This window comes from Gopherus flavomarginatus, assembly GCF_025201925.1.
Source record: "Gopherus flavomarginatus isolate rGopFla2 chromosome 13 unlocalized genomic scaffold, rGopFla2.mat.asm SUPER_13_unloc_1, whole genome shotgun sequence".
NCBI lineage: Eukaryota > Metazoa > Chordata > Testudines > Testudinidae > Gopherus > Gopherus flavomarginatus.
In genome coordinates this window covers 602,477-619,778 of record NW_026114609.1, presented here as the reverse complement: position 1 = coordinate 619,778, position 17,302 = coordinate 602,477, and the positions used below count along the sequence as shown (strand labels likewise).

The following is a 17,302-nucleotide window of genomic DNA, read 5'->3' as shown; positions in this document are numbered from 1 at the left end:
CAGCTTTTGGCTGGTGCACACACTGCAATGCCATGTCTGGCAACAAAACTGCCCTGTTTTGGTGACAAAATAAAACCACCTCGATGAGAGGCCTAGAGCTTTGTGCAGCAAACTTAAAGTGACAAATTGTCAGTGTAAATGCTGCTGTTCATTATATCACCATAACTGGCCTCCACCAGTATCCCATAATGCCCACTGTGAAATCACCTGCCCTGCATTCCTGCTACAGAGGCTGGGCCCCTCCCCTTTCATAGTTCCAGAAAGTTCTGAGAGCTGAGCCGCTATCTGCCCTGGGATTAGGTTGATATACTGCATTGCCAGCCTAAGTAACGTAATTACACCAACCTAATTTTGTAGTGTAGATCTGTCCAAAGAATCACACACACATCTTGGGAGCAAAACTTCACCTGCTCTTCTGCTTTACAGAAGCCAAACACGAGCAACATTTGTCAGGACCCAGTGGGGATTGGCAGACAGTCAGGTGTGGGCAGACACGGTGCTTTAAGTAACAGCAGGTACCATGGCTTAGGTGGTTAAAGTACCTGTTTTGTAAAGAGGAGATCCTGGATTCAACTCCCAGTGGTGCCTTGGGGAGTGGCTTTTGGGGCACCTGGCATTGGCTACTGATAGAAGACAAGATTCAGAACTAGATGGACCTATGGTTTAAATTACACGCACAGGCACTGATAATAGAGTTACTAAAAGTTTGGGTGTTAAGAGCTGATAGGTCAGTGGTCCACTCCCCTCAATGTGGTTTTACTATTTCCACTTGCTAAACTCCCTCCAAACCTCTATAAAATTACAGTGCAGACATATGGGCTTGAGCCCAACCTCTGAGGCCCCACGAGGGGTGGCAGTTTTTGAACCCAGGCTTCAGTGTGAACACAAATATCTGCACCCCAGTTTTTAGCCCCTCAGCTTTACGTCCATGAGCCCAAGTCAGATGAGCCAGGCCAGCCCTGCTGCCATCTTTATCCCAGGAGAGATGGACTCTAAGGGTACGTCTCCATTGCAATGGAAGCCCAGGTGTGGCACGCTGTGCTCAAAGCAGCACCCTGGAAGCCTCATATTCACCACTCTCATATAATGATCATATGGTTTGTACAAGTCTGCCTTGTGGGGATGGACACTGCTTGATTCACATCCTAGCAAAGGAGCTTCCTAACAAGCTGGAAGAAACTATGAAAGAAGGGTAGAGACACCATGACTTGGCCTCTCTCCCCCATAACTCAACAGCTGGAAACACAGCTGGAGGACAAAGACTGAGCTGAACTGATTCAGAAATCAGAAGAGAATACTAATAATACATTCAAACCAAATTCCTCAACCAGACTAGTATTGGTTTCTCAGCAGGATTCCTGGGCCCAGCCTTGTTGAGGTTACGAGGACTCTGCCACACATGAGAGTAGAAAGAGCGTCCTTGGGGTCAGGCAGGCCTCTGGTAAGGGGGTGGGGACTCAGATCCTTTCTCTGGCCAATTGCACCAGGGTCATGTATAAACCAGGGAAGTTCCCCACAACAGCCAGACCAGAACCCCCTGTACATTTTCCCTCTGTACTCATTGCTTCTCTGTCTCTCTTCCCCTCAGCTCTGCTGCTTTCCCTCTGAGCTTTCTCAGCACCTGGCCCCACAGCACTTCCTGCCAGCCAGAGACTGCATGTTCCAGGCCTGTTCCTGTGGATGTGGCCTTTTTCCTGATTCCTGAGGAAAGGAACCTTTCCAGGAAATGGCCATGGATTCTGAGAATCCGCATGTGGCTGGTGGACAACACCAGGAGTCATTTGGCTCCTGACACACAAGGCAACTTAAAAGCTGAGTGCCCAGACAAGGGCTTGAATCCTGGACCTTCAGTTTAAGAGCATGATGCTTTACCAGCTGAGGTACCTGGGCTTGTTGAGACCATCTTCACCATTCACCACAAGAGCGAGTAGATAGGCAAAAGAGAGGCAAAAAAAGTCCTAGGAACCTCTCCTGTGGCCTAATGGATAAGGTATCTGAGTGTGGATCGGAAGATTGAGGGTTTAAGTCCCTTGGTGGTTGTGTTTCTGCAGTTTTACCATTGTGCTGAAAGTCCTGCTCCCTTCAGGGCTGGAACCTCTTCTTGGCTGCTCAGGCCAATGCTCTGGCTTCAGCTAGAGCCCTGGGAAGGAGTTGGGGGATGGGTGTCACAAAGGCTGGGGCAGAAGTCCCAGGTGCTTCTGGTCTAGCCTTTGCCATTCCTGACTTGCCAAAGAAAATGGGCGGCTGCCCAGGCTAGTGTGTAGAGCAGTTTCCCTCTTCCAAATGTGCGCCAGTCCCTGTGTTTGAGGGGGTTTGCTACATAGCACCTTTGGAGCCTGGGTGTTTCTCTGCTTCTTCGCAGCTGGGAAAAAGCCTCTTGGGGAAAAATCTCCTGCCCCACTGCAAAAGTGAGCACCTTGAGTGGGACCAGTCAGAGGACCCACCATGGGGGCTGGCCCTGCTTTCCTACCATCTTGTGATGTTGACCACAGAGCATCAGCAGCCGCCCCGCATGCTGGTGACCTTCAGTGGGTGTTTGGCATGGCAGGGAGCAGGCTGGCTGAGTGTTTTTGTGCCTGTCTTAAGGCCACACATAAGCATGGTCCTGCCCTCCTCTAGCCCTGACCTCAGTTGCTCTGTGGCATTTAAGCCTTCCCTTGGAGCCGTAAGCACCAGCTGCCTCTGCTCTAGGTGCCCAGAGGAGAAGAGGTGTGTAGGGTCACTTTTACAGATGCCCCTTCCTGGTACTGCCATTGCTCAGCTGCATAGAGGAGTTTTCATCCCCAGTCCCTGCCTAGCAGCCCTCTGGCACCATTCCTGAGGGCTACCCTGCTTCACTTTCTTCCTACCATGTTGTGAAAGACAGCTCTCATCATTAAAGGTCAGGTGGGCCAACTAGGGGCAGAAGCTCATTCTATGTTTTCCTACTGCAGAGCCCAAGATCAGTAACTTATCTTGGGTGCAAGCACTGCTGTGCTCCCAGAAAACAAGGCACCCCTGCACAAAGAAGAATGAAAGGGTCTGCCAAAGCATAGGATTGAACCAGGGACCTTTAGATCTTCAGTCTAACGCTCTCCCAACTGAGCTACTTTAGCAGATGCAGGACAGCATTTTGGCCTGTTGCTTCTCTGTCTGGGATGTTTTTGTCAGCAGCTGCACACAAAAAGGAGAGGAAAACAAACGGCTGCTTCATACCCCCACCAGAGGAACCCGGCACCGTTAGCTGTGGTGAGTAAGAAGTGGCTGTTCGCTGACAGGGCCTGTCCCCGAGCAGCTGGAACAGCAGCTGCCGCCTCCCCCTCGGCTCCAGGCTGTGGGAAATGCTCATTGCCTGGCTCCATGGGCGGATGCTGCTCCGTGCTCTGGAGAGCGTCTGTATTGCTCTGTCAACCCCCCATCTTCATTGAGCCAGTCTGGTAAGTGCCCCCTCCGGCCTGGCAGCTGAGAGTCTGTGCAGACATCAACCCCCTGGCCAGCCCCACAGGCAGCAGCAGCGCCAGCCCCACCCCCCAGCACCACAGGGGCATTAAATGCACTTCCTGTGGGGAAATGGCTCCTTGGTGTCCAGCTGCTAGAGTGAGATCCAGGAGAGAGCAGTGTCTGGCTCACCTTGGGGGAGAGAAGAGACCCGGTGAGTGCGGATCTCCCTCTGTCTCCCTCGCAATGCTGGTCAGTTGTATTGTCACTGTCATAGTCAGCGTTTTCCTTCAGGGCCAGCCCTAGAGGGGTCTGGGATCAAGGACAAATCCCTCCTTTCGTCCCCAGGCCCCGCCCCCACCCCTTCCCCCAAGTCCCCACCCCTGTCCCATCTCTTCCCATCCTGCAACTTCCTGCCCCATTCCTCAACCACCCCCAACTCTTCCCATCCCTGCTCCTCCCCCTCCCCACCCAGTGCCTCCTGAACCCCACTGAACAGCTGATCACTGGCAAGTGGGAGGTGCTGAAGGGGAAGAGGAGGAGCTTGTCAGCAAGGCCTGTAGTGGGCAGGGGAGGAGCTGGCTGCCAGTGGGTGCTGAACACCTATTTTTTCTCTGTTGGTTCTGCAGCCCGCAGCTCCCATGGAGTCGCTGACTTGGCTCCTTTCGCACTCTAGAGAGAGGAGCAGAACCAGGGTTATGGCTGATCTATGGGGCACCAGGTGAGTGGCAGAGACTTCAGGTGCTGAGAATTTGCCTGACCCCTCAGTGACACAGTGTGAGGTGGTGCCCCCGGGATCTGTATGAAAGGAGCAGAACAGGATTTACTTGGGTTGGGGAGAGAATTGAGAGTGCCTCAGGGGGTTGTACTGAGGTGTTGCCCGGGTGAGAGACTGGCCAAAACACAGTCCTCGCTGTGAGCAGGATTCAAACCTGCGCAGAGGAAACCTATTGCTTTCCACTCCCACATCTTAACCACTCAGCCATCAGTGAAACAAATCCCCCAATGCCAGAGAAACTGGTAAAGAATCACAATGACCAGGTGTGAAGTCATCTGAACTACAGAATTCCCACCACAAACCTGGCTCCCAAAGCACGGGGGGGATTTGGGGTTTGTTCTCTTTGCTTAGCCATGTGCAGTCGCACAGAGAGCGCATTTAAAAGTCTCCCCTCCCACAGAGCAGGAATGGGAAATGATTCTCAACTTGAAGCTGATGTAGGGTGACCAGACGTCGCGATTTTATCGGTACTGTCCTGATATTTGCTTGTTTGTTCCGTGTCCCGACTGATGTTTGGTTGGGACCCTGGACAAACAAATAACTTTGTCCTCTTCTTCAGCACACAGGCATAGTCTGGAGGGATACTTACGCCCCCCGCAACTCTGCCCCCTCATTCCCCCATTGGATCCCTCCCTAAATCCCGGCCCTGACCCTGCCCCTGCCCCCAGCCCCACCCCCTCACTGCCCCATTGGATCCCTCCCCAAATCCTCGCCCTGGCCCTGCCTCTTCCGCAAGCACGCGGCATTCTTCCTTCCTCCCAGGTTTGCACACGGGCCATGGCCATGGCCAGGAGTGCAGCGCAGAAGCTGCTCCAGCCCTGCAGCCTGCGGGGCAGCGCAGTGGGGCTGGGGGCAGCACGGAGCAGGCAGGGCCCAGGTGGGCGGGTGGTGGAGACACACGTGGGGCGGACACGCTCCTCCTGGGAGCTGCCTGGTTCACCTCTTGCCCGAGAGCTGCAGGAGGGGCCCGGATCATGGCTCGGCTGCAGAGCTTGGAGCCCAGGCTGGGCCCAGGAGTGAGGGGATGGGGGACCTGGGGATGTAGCCGGGGTTGGAGCCGAGAGTTGGTTGGAGATGGGGCTGTGCCACAGCCGCTTGGCGGCGGGGGGGCCCTCCAGCTTTTTTTTGCTCCACCCCCCACGTCCCAATATTTCATCTTTGACATCTGGTCACCCTAGCCTGATATGAAGGAGGATGTCTGGACCAAGGGGCCAGGAACTGGCCTTTGCTAGAGAAACCACTGTCAAGTTTTAGCCAATTAGGACAAGTCAGCAAATAAGAACAACCTCAGGTATCAGTAACTGCTACAGGTTGCAAATTCCTACATGCAGCAGTTTCTGGCACTACACCTGCACAACTCTGCTCCCCGGCTCTTCTCAGGCTCCTGCTCTCTCCTTAGTTCTGCCCCACTCTCACCCAGGCAGTTCCAGCTCACATGGAGGATGGGACCCCCTGGCCTGGTGACTCTCTCATTACACTGCCTGGCCTGTCAGTGCAGCTAACTTGAAGCTTTGGCCTCTCCCCATTGTCCCTGGGGACTGTCAGTCTTAGGGTCCTGATTTCCCATTGATCCTTCCCCCTTCTATTGGTGCTGGGAACTAGCCAACCACCCCCCCCACACACACACACACTAAGTTTTAGTAAAGGGCCAAGAGCCCCCTTACACAAGCCAGCCCCATGAGGGTCACCGATGTGCAGAGAAGGCAGCACAAGCTGGTCCCATGGTGTAATGGGCAGCACTCAGGACTCTGAATCCTGTAATCTGAGTTCAAATCTCAGTGGCACCTTGTGTCGGCTTGTGGTCATAGGCAGCAGGTTATATACATGTGTGGTGCTCGGGCTCCAGGAATATTCAGAGCTGGGGGCCCTGCTCCAGCAATAATTGGAGCTGGGTCTCAGCCCCTGCATGTCCCCCCTGCAGTGCTGTGTCCCTGCCTGACAAAGAGCAGCGTGTGCCTGCCTCCTCCTGCTGTTGGAGTAGAGGGATTCTGGGCAGAACTGCCCCAGGGTCCTAGTGCCTGCCCACCACTAATGGCAAGGCAGGCTGCCCTGAGCTGCCCCATCCCTGAGCCGCTACACAGGTGTTTGTTGTAGCTGCTTTTAATCCTCCGGCTCTGCCCTGATAAGTAACATTTCAAGGTGTCACTGAACTGAAGGAGGGAGATCACTTTTTGACAGATTACGCCTCCTCTTAAAGGTGTTTGTCTGGCTGGCAGCCCTGGTTCCCAGGTCTCTCTTGAGGGAAGAAAGTTTCTGTGCAAAATACTAAAACTTTTAATAGAGAGGAGGGAAAAGCGATGGCCACATGATGGGGCCAGTATGTACCACAACATGGTTCTTTTATGTGGGATGACTCTGAACATTGACTGATCTTCACTCCCTTGCATTTGAAGAGATGTTTATTTGTGCACTTGGGAACCTATAAAGCTGAAGCAATTTTATGGGTGGTGACACTACGATTGAAGGGTTTTTTAATGTTGTAGAAATTGTTAAAAACACTAAGCTTAAACTGGAACTGCCTGTTATTAAAGGCTGGTTTCCCCATATGGTCAGTTCCATAAGCTCTGCTAGAAACACCCTGGGTTCTCTCCTGCCTCGGTGGGAACTAGAGGGAATCGTCCCCTGCTGCCCTTGGCTCTAGGCTGATTTTTCTGGGGAGGGGACGTGGAATTGATTTGTTTGCTGTTGAGAAGGGAGCTGGACCAGTTCTCAGGGAACGAGAACTCCCAGCATCTTCCCAGACCAACCCAGGCTGCTGCCTTGTCCCAGCCTCTGTTGCCCTGGGGGCCCTGCATGTTTGACTCTAGAGCAGGCCGGGAGCAGCAGCTGAGGCAGAGGACAGCCTGGGGGGGGGCACATAAGAAGGAGTTTAGCGAGCAAAAAAGGTAAAATGGCAGTGGAGTATTACCTTGGACTTGACGGCATTTCTCCATTGGTCTGTCTGCTTTGGGGCACGGACAATAACACGTCCTGCTGCATTCATTATTTCAAAATGCAGTTTAGGATTTTCATTCTCACACATGGTGCGCAAAGCAAGACTCAATCTTTGGCGTAAACTAAACAAGCTGCTCACAGATTCTGGCAGCCACAATGAGTGTTTGGGTGAGAGCTCAGACCTGCCCCTGTCCCAGAGGGAGGGGGTCATCTGTGTGGGGACTGGATCACTGATCTACCCCCTCCTAACTCACAAACTTTCAGTAACTCTATTACCAGTGCCTGTGAGTGTTATTTAAACCATAAGAATAAACCCTACTGGGCTAGACCAAAGGCCCATCTAGCTCTGAATCTTGTCTTCTGACAGTAGCCAATACCATGTGCCCCAACAACCAGTCAACAAGGCACCACAGTGAGTTGAACGCAGGATCTCCTGTTTACTGAGCAGGTGCTTTAACCAGCGAAGCCATGGTGCCTGCTGTTATTTAAAGCAGCCTATCTGCCCACACCTGACTGTCTGCCAACCCCCACAGGGGCCAGACAAGCTTTGCTTGTGTTTGGATTCTGTAAAGCAGAGGAGCAGGTGACGTTTTACTCCCAAGGTTTGTGTGAGTGATTCTTTGGACAGGTCTATGCTACAAAATTTGATGGGTGTAACTACATTACACAGGGGTGTAAAAAATTCACACACACCCCGAGCAATGCAGTTATATCGACTGTATCCTGATGCAGATAGCGCTGTGTGAACAGGAGGGCTTCTCCCAGCAACACAGCTTGGGGAGGGGCTTGGTTAGTGAATACCCAGAGAGGTGGCCCATGACTCTTTCATGTGGGGAGGCTGGACATGAGCGCTGGAAGCTCCCTAGAAGCTAGTCTGCCTCTTGCTTGCTCCTCTCCTCCCCTGAGGCCTCCTTGCCTGCTGCTCTTGCCTCTACACCTTCTGCCCCAAGGTCTGCCCGCCACCCGCACCTCTTTGTCCCCTCTCCTGTCCACCACCCACACCTCTTTGTCCCCTGTCCTGTCCACCACCCACACCTCTCTGCCCCTCCCCTGAGACCTGCTCCACCCATCATCCACACCTCTTTGTCCCGTCCTGTCCTCCACCCACACCTCTCTGCCCCTCCTGTGACACCCATCCTGCCTGCCACTCACACCTCTCTGCCCCTCCCCTGAGACCTGCACTGTCCACTACTCGCACCTCTCTGCCCCTCCCATGACACCCGTCCTGCCTGCCACCCACACCTCTCTGCCCCTCCCCTGACACCTGCTCTGCCCACCACCCACACCTCTTTGTCCCCTGTCCTGCTCACCACCCACACCTCTCTGCCCCTCCTGTGCACCCATCCTGCCGGCCACCCACGCCTCTCTGCCCCTCACCTGAGACCTGATCTGCCTACTACTCGCACCTCTCTTCCCCTCCCCTCACCTGCACTGCCCACCACCCACAGCTCTCTGCACCTCCCCAACCCAGCCCAACCCACCGCTTGCACCTCTCTGCCCCTCCCCTGCCCAGCCCAGCCCAGCCCACTACTTGCACCTCTCTGCCCCTCCCCTGAGACCCGCGGTGCCCACTTCTTTCTTCATGCTGCTGTTTTTATTCCATGAAACATCAATGATGGAATAAAAAGCTGAGTTTACTCCAGGGTGAGGAAAGAAAGGAGCCACCAACCCCCTGGCAAAGCTCAGTGCCCCACAGAAAACCTGCCCCCTGCTATCGCAATCACTGATGTGCTGGGGATATGACGGGAAAGGGACTGTCTGAATTAAGGCAGGCCCCAGGGGATGGGGGGAGCAGGGGGGGAGCACTGGGGGCGGGCAGAGAAGTGACTTTTCTCAAGTAGCCCCTCCTCAGCCCATCTCTGCCCCCCTGTGTCTGTGGCTCCCAGCGCTGCTGGCCTCACTGACATCTCTCCCCTCCCCGCCCCGGCTCTGGCTCCCCTCAGGAGCAGCCGATCCAGCTCCAGGAGAGCACAAGCCCCCTGGGAACGGGACAGGGGTCAAGTGTCCCAGCCAGAGCGGGAAGGGGGCAGCCCAGGAGTTCTCAGATGGGGGATTACAGCCCCTCGTGGGAGGGGGTGAGGTTATTATGTGGGGGGTCACAAACCGCCCAGCTCTGCAGGCAGCAGAAATGAGGGTGGCAATGGAGCAAAGTCTGCTGTGAAAAGTGATATTGACAAATGTCTTCACACCCCCAGTACTGAACAGTAACTATTTTAAAAACCCTTTTCTGCTTATAACAATAATTCAATCGAAGTGTGTTCTAGGCTGAATTTAAAAGTGGTGAGAAAAGTTAAACTCATTTTAAAGAATTGGGTTATAAATTAAGCATTTAAAATAACGTTAAATGTGAAAAAACATGTTTTGAATTGATGGGGGGGGGTTGCACTCGGCACCTTGCTTTGTGCAAGGGGTCACCAGTTCAAAAAGTTTGAGAACCACTGGGTTACACAGGGAAAGAGCAAAGAGAGACACTGAAACAGGCCTGCAGAGGAAATACCCAGGGAGAGGAGTTCCCAGCTCACAAATCTTCACCGCTCCATTTACTGCCCCATCCCTGGGCTGTATCTCCAGTGCCGAGGACATCACAGATCCCCCTCTCTGCCAAGGGGGCTTGCACAGGTAGTTCCTTCCTGCCAGGCCTCTGCCTCAGTGAATAATTGCATAAATTAATGGGTGCTCCTCCCCTCCCCCTGCTTCTTTCTGTGACCCTTCTGCCAGTTGGAGTCGGCAGCAACATGGCCCAGGGTTCAACATCTTGGGGATCCTTTTTAACAACACAACACAGAACCCGCTCAAGCCCCCACCCAGTAACCTGGGACAATCCCACACCACCCTGGGTGACTCTAGAGACAATACTTCCCCCCCACCAGCACCGAGGCTGAGGCTGTGTCTACACTACCAGTGCCAACAATGGGTTCTGCTCGACAACGATTCACAGCATTGCGGACTGACAAACCTCCATTTTCATCCTCTGAGTCAGGAAACTCACAAAAGCCTCTTCTTTTGTACTGGGGCAGGCAAAAATAAGGTGACACTAAATTATTCTGATTGCTAAAAGCAGGTTTAGGGGGTTGTCCCAGCCCAGACACTGCACGCACCCGAACTCCCTCCCAGGGTCTGCCCCCTGCCTCTCGTGCACCCCAACCCTCTGCTCCATCCCAGAGCCTGCACCTCATGCAGCTAAATTCCCTCCCAGAGCTTGTACCCCCTCCTGCACCCAAACTCCCTCCCAGAGCCTGCCAGTGCCCCCTTGCCCCCCGAAACCCCTGCCCCAGCCCACAGCCTGCACCTCATGCACCCAAATTCCCTCCCAGAGCCTGCCACCACCTCCGCTGCCCATCCCAGAACCTGCACTTCATGTACCCAAACTCCCTCCCAGAGCCTGCCACCGCCTCCCCTGCCCATCCCAGAACCTGCACCTCATGTACCCAAACTCCCTCCCAGACCTTAGGCGGAGGTGGGGGGAGGGGCAGGACTTGGCCCCATTCTGGGTATTGCCAAAAGTTCTATAAACCTGGCAACCCTGAGCTGGAGCCCTAGTCCCTGCACATCTCTCGCCTTCCAGGAGGGGACTCTGTGGGGCACGGCTCTGCTGGGGCTTTATTTCTTCCTTTAATCACCGTGGAAGGGTGAACAGGGAGAGAATTTGTTCTTCTTTTCTGTGCAGAACACACGCAGGCAGCCGGGTTATTGCCAGGGCTGTAATGAAACCCAAGCTAACAGAGGATGGTTTCGATCCATCAAGCTCTGGGTTCACTCTGCTGTGGGGGGGAGGGGGTTTCCTGCAGGATCTATTCCCAGTGCAGCTCCCAAGCTGTGCCCTGGTGAGCTGTGCCCAGGAGATTTAGACGCTTTAGAGGCAGGTGATTCACGCGTGCTGAGCCCCATCTCCAGCGCTGAACTGACACGTGCTCGCTGCATTCTCAGCCGGGGGCTCCTTGGGCTGATGGTTCAGCAGCACCAGCCCCTGCCCCTGCTTTTCCCCTGGGGAGACCCAGCCCCTCTCCTGCCCCCTCTGGACTGAGGGGGGGTCCTCGCTTCCCCGCATGACCCAACCCCCCTGCGAGGGGCCCGGGGGCGGGGGCAGGGCCAGGCCTGGGGAGGAGTCGCCCCTTCCTGCCTCCCCCCAGCCCCCCGCCCCTGTGTGCGGCAATAGGGCCGGGGCAGGGAGCGCAGTGCGGAGGCTGCTTCAGCCCTGCAGCCCGCGGGTAGCGCGGCGGGGCCGGGGGCAGGGCCCGGGGGGCGGGGACACGCGTGGGGCGGACACGCTCCTACCGGGAGGGGCCGGGCCCGGCTGCTTGGTTTGCACCCTGCCGGGTGGGGGGGGGCAGCGTTCCCGAGCTCCCCGCAGCCGGAGCGGGGCTGCCTGGGGCTGCGGGGGGTGAGTAGCCCGGGCGGGGTGGGAAGGAGCAGCCTCTCCTGCGGGGCCGGGACCACGGAGCCCGGGAGCGGCTGGGCCAGGAGCTGCAGGAGGGGCCCGGAGCGCAGCTCGGCTGCAGAGCTCGGAGCCCAGGCTGGGCCCGGGAGCGAGGGGAGGGGGAGCCTGGGGGGGCTCGGGGATGTCAGAGCCAGGCTGGAGGGGGAGCGGCTGGGGATGGGGACTGTGGGGCAGCTGGGAGTTTGGGGTATGGGGGGGGTCAGGGCTGGGGGGGACTGTGTGGCTGCTGGGAGTTTGGGGTGTGGGGGGGTCAGGGCTGGGGGTAGACTGTGGGGCTGCTGGGAGCGGGAGTTTGGGGTGTGCTGGGGAGATCATGGCTGGTGGTTGGGGATGTTTGGGGGGGCTCCATGTTCAGATCTGGCCTTGCGGAAGCTTTGGGGGCTGGAGCTGGGGAAAGTTGGGGACTGTCTGAAGTTGGCTGCTTGGGATGTAGGTGAGACCCCAGAGAGCTGGGGGTTGGGCTGCAGCCCTGTCACCGCAGCCCGGGGCCCTGCGTTTCCTCTGGAAAAGCTGCTCCCCGTTTCACCATCTCCTTTCAGTCTGCAGTTACGTAGTTATCAAAGCCTCGTGAATGGTGTTTGGTTAGTGTCTGGGAGCCCCTCTGCTGAAGTAGAAAGCAGTGGGGGAAGAGAGGCTGCCTAGCATCCGAAAGTCAGCATCGCTGCTCGGCTGTCTGTGAGCTAAGATCAAGAGTGAGTAGTCTTTTTTCTTTTCCAAGGCCACAATCAAGTGTCTTGATGTTTTTGGTCTTCTAGCCTCAAGATGAAAACCTTGTCTGTGTCTCTGGGACCTTGAAGTAAAAATATTATCTAAGTTATATCTGTTCTTATCAGTTTAATATGATAGGTTCTTTATTTGAAGACTGTATGTTCAATTGATTTTTGAAACAAGGGGATGGAAAAGGAGCTTCTTCTACCCACCCCATACATTGACCTGGTATTGCAGTGTCTCCAGGACCAGTACCTCTCCTCTTGCGGAGAATGGTCTGGTTAGAAAGGCAGAAAGAGTTTCACTCTAAAGGTGCTGATTTGAGAAGATTTTTTTAAAGTAGTTGAAAAATCAGGCCTCTTTAGCACTTTGGTTTCTTCATGACAACATATTGTTACAATTTCTTGGGAGTGTTTTCTAAGTTTACAGATGTGACTTTCTTTGTCTTGCTGAAGGATTGTTTTAAAAGCTGGGATTCTTCTGTTTGCTGTGAGTCTTTTCAACAACATGAGGGACGAATGCTTTCCGGACTGAGGGTCTGTTTGGGAGATGATTGGTTGGGGGGGCTTGGAGGGGAACACAGATTGGTAATATTCGAGGTCACATGTATATCAATAACTGCATGAGTTACATAGACTTCTCCCCACCCAGCCTACGTTCCATGTATCTTGACTGAGCCTGCTGCCCACCATCCCAGAGCAGAAGCCTGAAGCCCAAGCCCCACAGCAGGTGGGAAGGTGGGGAACTCCCACTGGTTGCCTGCTCCTACAGTGTTTATGACTCAGGAAGGGGGTAGGGACCAGCCCCTGCAGGCAGCCCGTGGGGAAGAGCCACTGCTTTGCTGCCCCCGACTCCCCCTCAATTATAGTCCAGGAGGCTGTAGCCGCAATACAAGCCCCTGGTGGCCACATTTGAGAAATGCTGGAGCCTCACAGTAAACAAATCCCAGCAGGTTTGTCACATCCTGTCCCCCACCCTTTCCCCACCCTGGGGATTTCCTGCCCTCACCCACACAGACCAACCTTCCTGGAAGTTCCCACCCCCTATGTATTTACTGCCCTTTCTCCTCGCAAAGGGAAACCGCCAGCAACTCCCTGATAATCCCTACCTCAACCGGCTCCACTGCAGCAATTTCCCTTCCCTGGCCCCTGGAAGGACGGAATGATCTGGAGCAAAACATTGATGTTGCGCTGCAGCGTGTTAGGGCAAAAAGGGCAATTGGGGACATGTCAGAACAGGAAATAATTTCACAGCACAACTCCCCCCACGATCTTTCCCTGCACACAGATGTTCTAGATGGTCCTGCATGTGACAGAAAAATTCAAATCTAGGGCTGTCAATTGATCGCAGTTAATTTACGCAATTAACTTAAAACAAATCATGATTAATCTCAGTTTTAATCGCACTGTTAAACAATAGTCCAATTGAAATTTATTTTTGATGTTTTTCTACATTTTCAAATATATTGATTTCTATTACAACCTAGAATACGAAGTGTACAGTGCTCACTATAAATAGTTTTATTACAAATATTTACACTGTAAAATATAAAGTACTGTAGTGCAATCTTTTTATCATTAAAGTGCAAGTTCCAGATGTAGATTTTTTTGTTGTTGCATAAGTGCACTCAAAAAGAAAACAATGTAAAACTTTAGAGTCCAGTCAGTCCTACTTCTTGTTCAGCCAATCGCTAAGACAAACAAGTTTGTTTACATTTACTGGAGATAATGCTGCCCATGTCTTATATACGTCACCTAAAAGTGAGAACAGGCTTTCTCACGGCACTTTTGTAGCCAGCGTTGCAAGGTATTAACGTGCCAGATATGCTAATATCCATATGCCTTCATACTTCAACCACCATTCCAGAGGACATGCTTCCATGCTGATAACGCTCGTGAAAAAAATAATGCGTTAATTTGTGACTGAAGACCTTGATGAAGAACTGTATGTCTCCTGCTCTATGGTTTTATCCGCATTCTGTTATATATTTCATTTTATGGCAGTCTTGGGTGATGACCCAGCACATGTTGTTCACTTTAAGAACACTTTCACTGCAAATTTGACAAAATGCAGAGAAGGTATAACAGATTTCTAGAGACAGCTACAGCGCTCGACCCAAGGTTTAAGAATCTGAAGAGCCTTCCAAAATCAAAGAGGGACGAGGTGTAAAACATGTTGCCAGAAATCCTCAAAGAGCAACACTCTGATGCAGACACTTCAGAACCTGAACCACTAGACAGGAAAAATCAATCTTCAGTTGGTGGCATCTGACTCAGATAAGGAATATGAATGTACTTTGGATCATTGTCGAGCAGTACCTGTCATCAGCATGGAAGCATGTCCCTGGCCTCTGATTGCTAGAAGCTGGGAGGGGAGAACAGGGGCTGGATCTCTCCATGGCCGCCTGGTCTGGTCACTCCCTCTGAAGCCCATAGCCAGGGCCAGCCTTAGGGGTGGGTGCCACCAGGGAATTACCTAGGAGTACCATAGTCAAGGGCGGTGCTGTACGGTAGCAGTGAGGTGTGTGCTGCTGGTGTAAAGTCAGAAACTGCTCCCGGCTGGCAGGGGAGTGCTGCTTGGGGTGGTGTCCAGATTTCTCCCTGCTCCCTGCCAGAATAGGGACATGGAGGGAGGGAGGGGAAGAGAAGGGGGAGAGAGCGGTGATGAGCGGATACTGCTCCCCCCAGTGTTCTTCCGTGCCCCCCTAGTGGGTTTTGAGTGGGGAGCAAGGAGCGACATCAGGGCTTCCTGCATCCAGGTCACCTTCCCCACCTGGGCTGCATAACAGGAGGACAGAGAGCAGAAGCCCAGATGGGGAAGGTGACCTGGAAGCAGGGAGCCCCGATGTCGCTCCTTGGTCCCCTCTCACAGCCCCCTCGTGTTGGGTGGAGGAGCAGTGTTCAGGGACGGCGGGGATAGCGAGCAGCAATGCCAGCTACTCCGTGCATCCAGGTCAGTTTCCCCAAGTGGGCACAAGAGGGGGTGCAGGGGTTATGGAAAAAGGGGGCACAGTGCAGAGATTATGGGTGTAAGAGGATGCAGGGGTTAGGGGTTAGGGGCACTGGAGGGGGGGCACAGGGCTGGCGGTGCAGAGGTTGGGGCACCAGAGGGGGGGCACAGGGTTAGGGGTTCAGGGGTTGGGTGCCGGGTGGGGCAGGAGTTGGGGGGCAGGAGGGGGCACAGGGGTTAGGGGTTCAGAGGTTAGGGGGCAGGGTAAGAGGTGCAGGAGGGGGTGCAGGGTTGGGGTGTAGGGGTGCCAGAGGTCACAGGTTTAGGGTGCAGGAGGGGACATAGGGTTAGGGGTGAGGGACGTAGGGGTGCTGGAGGGGATGCAGGGTTAGGAGTGCAAGAGGTGGGGATGTAGGGGTTAGGGGTGCTAGAGGGAGTGCAGGGAGGAGCACAGGGTTAGGGGTGCCAGAGAGGGGCACAGGGTTAGGGGCGTGGGGGAGGACGCAGGGTGAACAGTGCAGGGTTAGAAGCACAGGAAGGGTCACGGGGCTCTCCTGTGACCCAACCCCACAGGAGACTGACCCCATGTTTAAAGAACAAACCTCTATACTAAGGGCTGCAATATCCACTGGGGTGAACACAACGGCATCAGCTCCTTGCTGCCCAGCCTGTGAGAGTTCTGACTGTACTTCTATAAAGGGAACAGTGAGCGGAAGTTAAGTTGCCTCCTGTTCTGTAACTGATGGGGGGGGGGCAGCAGGGATTAGGGGCATGGAGAACGGGGGTGCCTGACAGGTGTTGGGCTGCAGGGTTCCCTGCTGCAGCTCCGCAGACTGGACCCTGCTCCTCCTGTGCAGGGCCAGCTCCAGCTTTTCTGCTGCCCCAAGCAGGAGGAGGAAAAAAAAAAAGCCGTGGCTCTTCGACGGCAGCTCAACCAACTGCTTCTTCTGCGGCAGTTCGGCAGCGAGTCCTCCCTCCCTCCCTTCCTCTTTGGTAGACATTTGGCGGCAGCTCAAAGACTAACACAGGGAATGGGGGAACCACCGCCGAATTTCCGCTAAAGACCCAGACGTGCTGCCCCAATACCGGACGGGCCGTCCCTTTGAATTGGCTGCTCCAGGCACCTGCTTGCTATGCTGGTGCCTGGAGCCAGCCCTGCTCCCGTGACAAGCAGGGGCTGGTGCAGAGCATGGCAGGGCAGGGAGATGACATCTCCTCTAATAGCGGGGCCCTTTCACAGCAAGGGCAGCACCTCCCTGCAGTAGTACAGAGCCACCTACTCCTCCTGCTTTCTCCTGACACCAGCACCACACTTCCCGGCACCGCCTCATGGCAGCATCTGCTTCCAGACTTGCACCAGAAATGGGAAGTTTGGGCCGGGCCTGGCAGCAGCTGTCAGGAAATGGAAGCAGGAGACACAACCACTCCCATGGTGCTGTGGGGCCCATCCTGGCTGGTGGGAGATGGAGGCAGTGGACACTACCACCCCCATGGTGCCGTAGGGTTTTCAGGTGGGGTGCCCCCCCACAGGTTGGGCTCCAGGGGATGTTTGGCATCTTAAGGAATTGGTGGGGGGTTGCTTGGAGGAGGTTTGAAGACCAACAGTGAAGGGGAAGTTGGACAGTTTCCAGAATATCAGGGAGACAAGGCAGGTGAGGTGATACCTGTTACTGGACCAGCTTTGGAGTCACACAGGGTCTTCTTCATGCAGGGGAAAGGTGCTCAGAACATCACAGTTCAATAGAAGGTGGAACGCTCTGCCCGGAACACCAGACATTCCCCTACTTCCTGGAATGGGGGGGCTGTCCCCTCTGTCCTGTAAACAGCCCCACCATGTAACCCAGAGGTGGCTGCATCTTAGCACCAAGACACCCGTGGTCACCACTCCAGAGGAGATGGTACATACAGGCCACTGCCCTACGTGGCCGCCAGACATCACAGACTGTGCACTGTCTTAGCTGGCCCCACACGTTACTGCCCCAAGAGGTGAGGTACACACAGGCTACTACTCAAACTGGGCACCTGGGGTCACTGCAGCAATGGTTGGAGGGGATACAGGCAGGGCACTGCCGCACATG

General features: G+C 54.6%; 1 protein-coding gene and 2 non-coding genes across 3 annotated transcripts in view; 2 read left to right on the top strand and 1 right to left on the bottom strand.

The window, feature by feature from the left end:
* LOC127040989 (uncharacterized) overlaps window positions 1-17,302 on the top strand; it is a 113,289-nt gene that overhangs the window by 70,847 nt on the left and 25,140 nt on the right. The gene's annotated exons all lie outside the window — the stretch shown is intronic.
* On the bottom strand, window positions 3,023-3,095 carry TRNAF-GAA (transfer RNA phenylalanine (anticodon GAA)). The gene has a single exon. It is a non-coding gene; the product is annotated as a tRNA-Phe (tRNA).
* On the top strand, window positions 12,354-12,535 carry LOC127041015 (U2 spliceosomal RNA). Its single transcript, XR_007771598.1, has one exon. It is a non-coding gene; the product is annotated as a U2 spliceosomal RNA (small nuclear RNA).